This window comes from Amblyomma mixtum, chromosome 7, assembly GCF_055824585.1.
Source record: "Amblyomma mixtum isolate Tamu chromosome 7, ASM5582458v1, whole genome shotgun sequence".
In the NCBI taxonomy this organism is placed as follows: Eukaryota; Metazoa; Arthropoda; class Arachnida; order Ixodida; family Ixodidae; genus Amblyomma; species Amblyomma mixtum.
In genome coordinates, this window is record NC_143018.1 from 37572112 (window position 1) to 37581398 (window position 9287).

Below are 9287 nucleotides of genomic sequence, written 5' to 3' on the forward strand. Positions count from 1 at the left end.
ACTGAATGGGCTGAGACGCACTGCAAAATAGAACAACAACACGCGCAATTCCCCTATGAGCGTCACGAGGGCGCTACTGAGAGATGGCGCCACTATATGTCCTCGCGCTCAATACCCACGGTTATCGTCTTTGCTAAAGGTAACCAGGCAACGGTGTTCATTTCTTAGCCGGCTAACGGAGTAATTATGACACCCCCTAAGCACTAAATACAGGGCTTTGAAGATAAGGAGAACCTTTTTCTTCGCCTTTCGGGACCTTTGGGTACTTAGGGGTGCCAACCGTCGCCAACCGTAAGTATTCCGTATTTTTAATGATGGAAATCTATTCCGTATTTTTAATGATGGAAATCTATTCCGTATTTTTAATGATGGAAATCTACTCCACGGCTTGGGCAGCATACCCTCTCCCTCAGAGAGAGTGCGCTAGATTACAGTTTACTGCCTTTTTACTCCTCTCAAATCTGGTTCCCAGAGCCAGGCCGACGTGTACAAACTCAAGCTACGCCGCAGCAGCATAGTGCGTGATAAAATGTTGTCGTGGAAAAAATTTGGTTGATGAAGTGTACTTAGTTATTTAATTAAACGCGAAAAAATACACTTAGACGTCAAAATAGCCACGGACGTCGATATAGTACGTGGACGTCAGAACAGCCACGGACGTCGATATAGTACCTGGACGTCAGAACAGCCACGGACGTCGATATAGTACGTGGACGTCAGAACAGCCACGGACGTCGATATAGTACCTGGACGTCAGAACAGCCACGGACGTCGATATAGTGCGCGGACGTCAGAACAGCCACGGACGTCGATATAGTACGTGGACGTCAGAACAGCCACGGGCGTCGATATAGTACGTGGCCTTTTCACTTTCGCATTGATCCAATCAGGGTTGCTGCAGTGATCTCAAAGTTTGTTCAAGCCTGTTGCAGTATAGCTGCTTATAGCGCTGTTAGTATAGAAACAGCGCTCCACACGACATTCAATCCGACCCGAAGCCGTGCCCGTTTTATTTGGCGCCTCACCGAGACAGCGTCCTTTGCGATGTGAGGGCGGCCTCCGTGGAGAACGAAAGAGCTGCGCGAGGCCACGGTGTGACAATGGGGGGTCGCACATCACTCGCGACTGACAGTTATGGCCTGGGTGATGCAGTAAGTATATACATGCATATGCGATCGCCCGCTCTGTTACGCGTTCGGTCGGACACACGGTCCGCACTTATCTGTACACCCATATACAAACGTGTGCGCCTGAGACGAGCGACGTGTATACGCGTCGCCCGCAACTAACAAAGGGTCGACGCCGGCAATACCGTCTTTGCAGGCGTATACAGCACAGTGCGTTCATGTACACCCTTTCGGTAGGTGCATAGAAGACGAGGCCAGTATATATACTGGCCTCTTTCGCCCTTTCCATATATGGAAAGGGCGATACAAACACGTGTATGCTGGCGTTGCTTTCAAAGTATGAAGACTGTGTCCATCGTGTTTTCTAAAACTGGCCTCGTCTCCTGTACGCTTCCTGAGAGGAAATGTACCAACCAACCCAAATGACCACTCATGTTCCCGTAGTCGCGCCCTGTTTGAAGTTTCCGTGCAAGGTGCGGGTAGATTTTACAGCCTGTAAAACAACTCTATTAAGCTTGCGGCTGTTTTCGTCTTCAGTTTCTCAGGAAGAGAGGTATAACAGATATCATCTTCGTCAGCTGAATTGATTCTACTCCAGGAAAAAAAATGCCTCTCCCCTATTATTCTTGTTTGCGACAGCAGCAGCCGTATTGTCCCAGCAAACTTCCAATGATATCGTCATGATGTCTGACTCCAGTCCGTCCCGGATGTTTTTCTTCTCTCGGTGTCGTGCCAGCACCAGCGGTTGTCAGTTCTGCAACAAGTCAATTTCTTCTTTACAAGCATACGTGCCTAAACATATATGCAAACATACGTACGTAGATATACATGCAAGCATACGTGCATCAACTGCACACACACCCCCCCACACACACAATGCATACATAATACATACATACATACATACATACATACATACATACATACATACATACATACATACATACATACATACATACATACATACATACATACATACATACATACATACATACATACATACATACATACATACATACATACATACATACATACATACATACATACATACATACATACATACATACATACATACATACATACATACCTGCCGCCGCGGTGGCTCAGTGGCTATGGTGCTCGGCTGCTGACCCAAAAGACGCGGGTTCGACCCCGGCCGCGGCGGCTGGAATTTCTTTGGAGGAGAAATTCTAGAGGCCCGTGTACTGTGCGATGTCAGTGCACGTTAAAGAATCCCAGGTGGTCGAAATTTCCGGAGCCCTCCACTACGGCGTCTCTCGTAGCCTTAGTCGCTTTGGGACGTTAAACCCCATAAACCAACCAACCAACCAACCAACCAACCAACATACATACATACATACATACATACATACATACATACATACATGCATGCATGCATGCATACATACATACATACATACATACATACATACATACATACATACATACATACATACACACACATACACACACACACGCACATACATACATACATACATACATACATACATACATACATACATACATACATACATAAACATGACGGTTCGACGAGTTTACACAGGGTGATGGCAACATCGCGAACGGGCAGCGGCAGCGACTTCCCGTTGCACGCGACGCGTATCGAACAGGCGCCACCAATCAGAGCGGCGGTGTTTGCGAGGCGTGCCCGCAGCGTTTCCTTGGGCATTGCCCAACGCGGCGGCGGCAGTGATTGCAGGCCTCCATCCACACCGCCGCCTTGGGGCGCGACGCCGGCCGACCGGCCGGTCCGGCGATCGGCGTGTGCATGCATGCGGGCAGGAGACCCACTCGGTGTGATCTGGGCGTTGGCCCGCTGCTGCTAATCTCTCCTGCGCTGCTTCGTAGAGGCTGTGCTACAGCTACAGGTATACACACGCATGCAGCATCGGCAGCAACAGCAGCAGGGGCGCCGTGTCGCCATCCGTGGCGTTTGCACGCCTATACGTGTGCACTCGAGAGATTGCATATTAGTTGCGCGCACGTCTGAATAGACGTCGACGCCTATAGCGCGGAAGTATAGGGGGGGGGGGGGGGGGTCATGTTTTTCTTTTTACTACTTTGTAGGCCTCAGGAGCTGTGAGCGTACGATTTGTATTGTTACAATGATTGTATACGATACTTGAGTCTTCGTGTAATAATTATACAGTACTCGTCCCGATAGCATAGAGAGCTTATAAAAGAACATTCCTTGTGCGTCACCATGTTCGTTGCTGGTAAGTCGTGTGCACCCGTATCTAGCACAGATGAAGAGGTGGCAGTGAAGCTAGCTGTTTGCGCCTGTTCCCAAGTCCAAGGAGGAGGTGTTCTGACTTCTGTTTGTACTACACCATGTAAAAAGCCAACCTGAGACTTATTTCCATGCGCGGATATATTATCAGCCATTACTGTCGTTATCAACAAATATCAATCAATAATATTAATGATATCAATAATACGATCAACACCAATAATAGCACTCATGCTGCAGGTGCTGGTGATATGTTTTGCGAAAGCAAAGATAGGCCTGCCAATTTTTAGAATACAGTCAAAACTCGAAAGAGAACAAACCTTTTTGCTTTGGTTTTGGCAGCAATTCACACACTGACCTGCTTTCGTGACTTAATTTTTCTTTCGTTCTCTCGTTCGCTGTTTGCTTATTTTCTTTCCCCTGCTACACTCTTAGTCTGGTTCCACCTAAGGATCCACTTAGTAGCTGGAACATTTTTGCAAAAATGTTCCACCTATATAGCTGGAACTATGCTCCAGATACTCCAAAATATGTGGAACAAATTTCCGAGGTTTTAGCCGGAACAGTGCTGCGCCTATATATCTGAAACAGCGTTCCAGGAATTTAGCAGGAACGCTGCATCATATAGATAGCTGGAACCCCGTTCCAGGTATCTTGTGAACCACATATTTCACTCTAGAGTTCCTTGCACGCAGTGCACTGTTTGTACAAACCATAGTAAAATAATTTTGTCTATATATGAACAAAATTATTCCACAATAGTATTGTATATGCAGTGCACTGCACACAAGGGACTATAGGGTGAAATATAAAGTTCACAAAACACCTGATATGAATGAAATCATCCTGTAGTAATTCTTAACAGATATACTATATGCATATTCCTGTACCCTTAAACCACACTTCTTGCATCAAATTCACAGTATACAATCATGATTTCTGTTGGTTGGACACCTAGTCCATCAGCCAAGCTATACAAATAGAGTCTGATGCACCCCTAAGTTTAAAGCTTGAGGTTGTGGGATGAGAGATATTAAAACTCTTCTTTCATCACTATGCAACCTAGAATCGCCTCCTGCACAGACAAATGGGCAATAATACACAGATATGCTTGCACTTCAGCAGTGTTGTTCATGGTTAATGAACACAAGCATCCATTACATCAAAGCTTTATTTCACTGCCACAAAAAATACAATACTTAATTACTCGGAGGAAATTGAGGCTTTTATTTTCAAATATGACAGCTGTCTCTTAAGATGCTATATTTGATGTGTTAAGCTTTACCTAAACGCTTATCCGAAACCTTCAATCCTTTATTATCAAAACCATGAACTATACAGGAATGGCTGTGTCTAAATAAGTCTGAGGCCTTTAAGCAGACTCTTCAGTTTGAAGGATATCAGCCCTTTATCAAATTTTTCGTTTTGCAGCAGCAATGTCTGAACTAGTCCCAAAGTTTAGCCAAAAGCATGCGGATAAGAAAGGTACAACATGAAGTAGACAGCTAGGCTCAAAATAAGGGCACTCTCTATAGATGAGCCGGGAGCCAAGGCAATGGTGTTCTTCCTGGTGACGATCATTATCAGTCCGTCGTCAGTAATGATACATGGGCCTGGTACGGGCCTGTCAGTGTTGCATCTCCCCTTTAATGCAAAAACAGTCCAGGCTATACGCAACAATTCATTGACTGCCTTGATACGATGATTTGCATGATACATTATTTCAAATGTAAAACAATAAATGCTCATTTAAATTACTCAACGAGGATTCGAAAGACACTACTACATATGAATCAGCATGTAATATTAGCCTAGGCCCCTAAATAATTTATAATTGAACTTTTTCTGTCATGCTAATTCGGCTTCAACAGCTGAACGATAGCTGTAACATCAAAAAGTGCTTTTGTCACGTGAGGCATGGAAAAACGTCCATGTAGTCACTGCTTCTTTGTTTTGATTTACTGCACTGCTGAAGTCAGCCTTCTTCAAGAACCACAATGACAACAAATGAGGAAGCAGTGGTCATACTGGAGTTTTTTCACGTCTCACATGACCTGCAAGCACACACTGACGTCAGAGTCCTAATTCGGCTGTTGAAACCGAAACAGCACGAGAAAGAAATGCAATTATAAATTATTTATTGGTCGTAGGAGAACACCGGGTGGTAATTCATGCATAATAATGCCTCACACATCACCACAAGCAAGAAAACACGAATCAAAATGTTAAGTGTCTATAGTTTCTTAAGCTCAATTTTAACTAAGCATGAAAAACATTAATCACTGCCTATAATGATTTCTATTCTGCATTCTTTTGAATGTATACCAGTAACACTCATTTGAATGGCTAGTTTTTATAGCAGTGGAAGAACTGAATGCTAGCCTCCATACAATCTTTGTCAAGAAAAATTCATCATTTATATTAAACAATAAAATAAACATGCACCACAGGTTCTTGCACATTTTCAGCCAAGTATTACAGACATAACTATTATGCTGCCCAGGGACCCCAAATATTTTATGCATTTTCATTGTTGCTTGTGTCTATCAGCAGTAATTACAAAAGGAAGCTGTCTTACCTGTGTGATCACACAGAATTCAGAATTTTTTGGTCGAAGATACCCATCCAGCTCCACAAAATCTGCCCTGTGAAGTGCCTGCTGGACATCTCTTATTATCTTTCCATATCTTGCATTGTTGCTTTAAAAAGAATTTCTGCTTCAAGTGTAAGCTGCAAAAAAAACACCAACTTAAGCACATATTTTACAGAAACTATTATTCGACCTTCGTAAGGAAACTGCCCATAATTTGCAAAGATATCAAAAATATTGACAATTTCATGAGTCTATTGGGACCTCACACAGCAAGACACCAAATGCAGATGCTAGGGCAAATTGCAAAATGCAGAATCTATGCTCTACCTTTCCTATTTTTAAATAAGTAAAGGTAAGGCCACTAAAATGATCCAGATACTGCCGATCATTACCTGTACAGATGGCAGTTATGTAATGCACTGCATATATGCTGATTCATTTATGTGCTCCAGGGTAAGTTACATTGAAACCACATCCTTGTTTTCCAATGCAACTTGCAATAGCTCTTTACAGATGAAGGAATATGCAACTAGTGACATGCACTGAGAAAAGTGATCACTACCAGCAACAGAACAGTTTATATTTACTCATAGGGGATGTGCTGAAGTGCTTTGCAGGTTGCATTGTGCTATGAAGCTTGTTCAAAATTCTTGACAAGAACCAAAAGCAAAATAGCATACTCTTACCACGTCTGCATTCAATGAGTAGGCAGGCAGCTGTGAGCCGCAAATGTTACATGCAGAAGAGCCTTCATTCTTGTCCGGTTCAAGTGTCCAGCATCAAACGCAGCATCCTGTAGTGCCTAAATGTGAACAAAAACTTTTACAAAATTCATTCCAATGAGTATTGTTAGCAAAATCACACGGCAGCCGAAAAATGTGTGCACTGAAATCCCATGATTGTTTCAAGGACATTGCATATCATTGCAATGCCTTTTACGTCACTGCAAGGTCTTGTGATACCAGCGTAACATTTGAAGCTGTGCATTTTCATCATCAGGTATACTACTGAGGTAGAAACCATTTATTATAAGCAAAGAAAGGCTACTGTTACCTTCAATTCAAGCAGGGCATCATTTAGAGAAACAGCTGGCTGAGAAACATCAGCATTGTGAACAATAGATGCAGCAGCTACTTTCTTTGCATGCAGTTCTCTTGTTTTCTTTGCCGAGCTTACAGAGCTAATGAATTTGCACTGTGGGAAAACCATAATATGAAAAGGCTGAGAGCATCAATTTAGTGCTTACATTTCCTACAATAAAACATATTTAAAAAGATATCTTTATTTTCACAAAATAGACCTAACATAAGCTTACATTATATTTACAGGAGCTTTCAAAATTTTACTCTTTTTCAAAAATATAGTAATATAATATAATATAATGTACCTAATATAATATAATATAATATAGTGATATTGCATGCAGTTACCCTTGCAATATCAAAAGTTTTTCAAATAACAAGCATTCAAATAACAAGCATATACTTTATCACATTTTACTCATCGCCCTGACAACTGGTTCAATATGCCATTGCACACAAAGAAATCACATTTACGTGGCGTCTACAAAACAGATCTACGATTCGCACCGTATTTGCTACAACAGGAATGAACACTAAACAAGATACCATACAACCAAACGTGCGCACGCTTACATTACCTGGACGTAAAGGCACAGGATCATTTCGCTCACCTTTTTGAAGCCGCTAACTTTTTAACGAGGGAAATATAAAGGGCGCTATTAGCTAGTATACATACTTCAGAATAAGAACGATGCCTCAGGGCTTGTCGATCGGCACCTTCTACGCTTGATATAGGCACAGATCGAGCTTAACGTAATTCGAAATCCAGAACTGAAATCCGCCCGGCACCGGCAACTTGCAATCCACAACCACAGGAAACTATAGCGTATGGTCCATTTCGTTGCGGAACCCGAATTCGCAAGGTCCATGACGAGCGCGCGTAAACCTGACCACACACGTAAAAAAGCGCCCGGAACGCAACGGCCGTGAACGGCGCCGGCCGTGGAATTAGCAACTCCTGCTACTTTAAACATAACCGCCGTACAACTGAACAGCATTCCTAATTATACGGCGGTCATAGCTGACAAAGAATTTCTGGCAATATCTTTAGTAACCGAGAGGAGGATCCTGGCGGAACAGCGAGCCCTATCCGCAAAACTGACAACGCCATTGCCCGCGTGCGTAGCGAACATGTGCACATTTCAATCTTCCAACCGTTGGTTCCTGCTCTAACCCACAGGCGCGGCATAATGACTAACCTAGCAGGAGCACAAAACACACATGCGCCACTAATTAACCTTACAGTAAATAAGAAAAAACCACCTACCTTTAGCAATTTTCAGCGATCCAAAGGAGACGGCGTCCTCTCTTGGCGGAAGGTACTCAAATATCGCGGCGTAGTGCGGAATACAAAATGAACGCAAAAATTAACGGAGCTTGCCGCCAGTGGCGCGCGAGAGAGATACTGTATCAGCGCTGCGGGCGCCTCAGTTAAGAAGCGGTGGCGCTGTGGTCGTGTTAGTGGCTCCGAGAAAAAAATCTGTGCTCTCCTAAGGGAGGAACTTTTCTTTACTATGGTGTTATGTTTTTCGGGCTCCTGCATGTCCGGGGCCGTCGGCGCGGGTCATGGCGGGTTCCGTTGCACGCACACGAACGTTAGTTGCGTCATACTACCGAGCTCCGTACGGGCTGTGTGTGCGGGCGGTGTTGACGATTTTGTGATGGCGCGGAAGTGATTTCTGCCGTCTGGGCTCAGTAACATGCACTAACACTGCGTAGCACAGGGCTGTTTTAGCATTTTGCGGGCATCTAAATGCGCACGCCGCTACCATGGTTCAGTGGCGCGATCTTGGAAAGAGCGTCAGTGGCTCTTTAATATTTCTGCCGTTTCGAGCGTAATGGTCATGCATTGCAATCTTCCGGTCCCTGCTGCGCTTTAGGTGTGGGTATCGTGGTATACGTTTGAAATAAAAAGAAAACTACGGTCGCATTGACGGATGTGTAAAGCAACGCATTTGTACAATATTCAAGCTTTCTGCTGCAATGATATGGAACTCTTTCACTTTAGAGTCCAAACACGAAATGGATGTTTTAACATCCTACACTAAAATGTTACGAGAAGTTGCAAGACACCCTGCTTATTGCGTATAGGGGGCCTTTTATGTGCTGTGGCCGTCGGTGCATAAAAGGCGTTTATAAGCTAGAGCACAATGTGACGCTCAAAGACGGTAAAAGGTCATCATCTGTCCCGCTCCTTGTTGAATGATTTCGTGCGGCAGACGTCCTCAAAACAC

At 43.8% G+C, this 9287-nt stretch overlaps 1 long non-coding RNA gene across 1 annotated transcript; it reads right to left on the reverse strand.

Annotated features, from left to right (window-relative positions):
• Positions 1-4533: 4533 nt before the first annotated feature.
• LOC149335683 (uncharacterized) lies at positions 4534-8864 on the reverse strand. Its single transcript, XR_016284087.1, has 4 exons — positions 8321-8864; positions 6658-6773; positions 5957-6108; positions 4534-5022 (listed from the first exon to the last, which is right to left on the reverse strand). It is a non-coding gene; the product is annotated as an uncharacterized LOC149335683 (long non-coding RNA).
• Between the last annotated feature and the right edge of the window lie 423 nt (positions 8865-9287).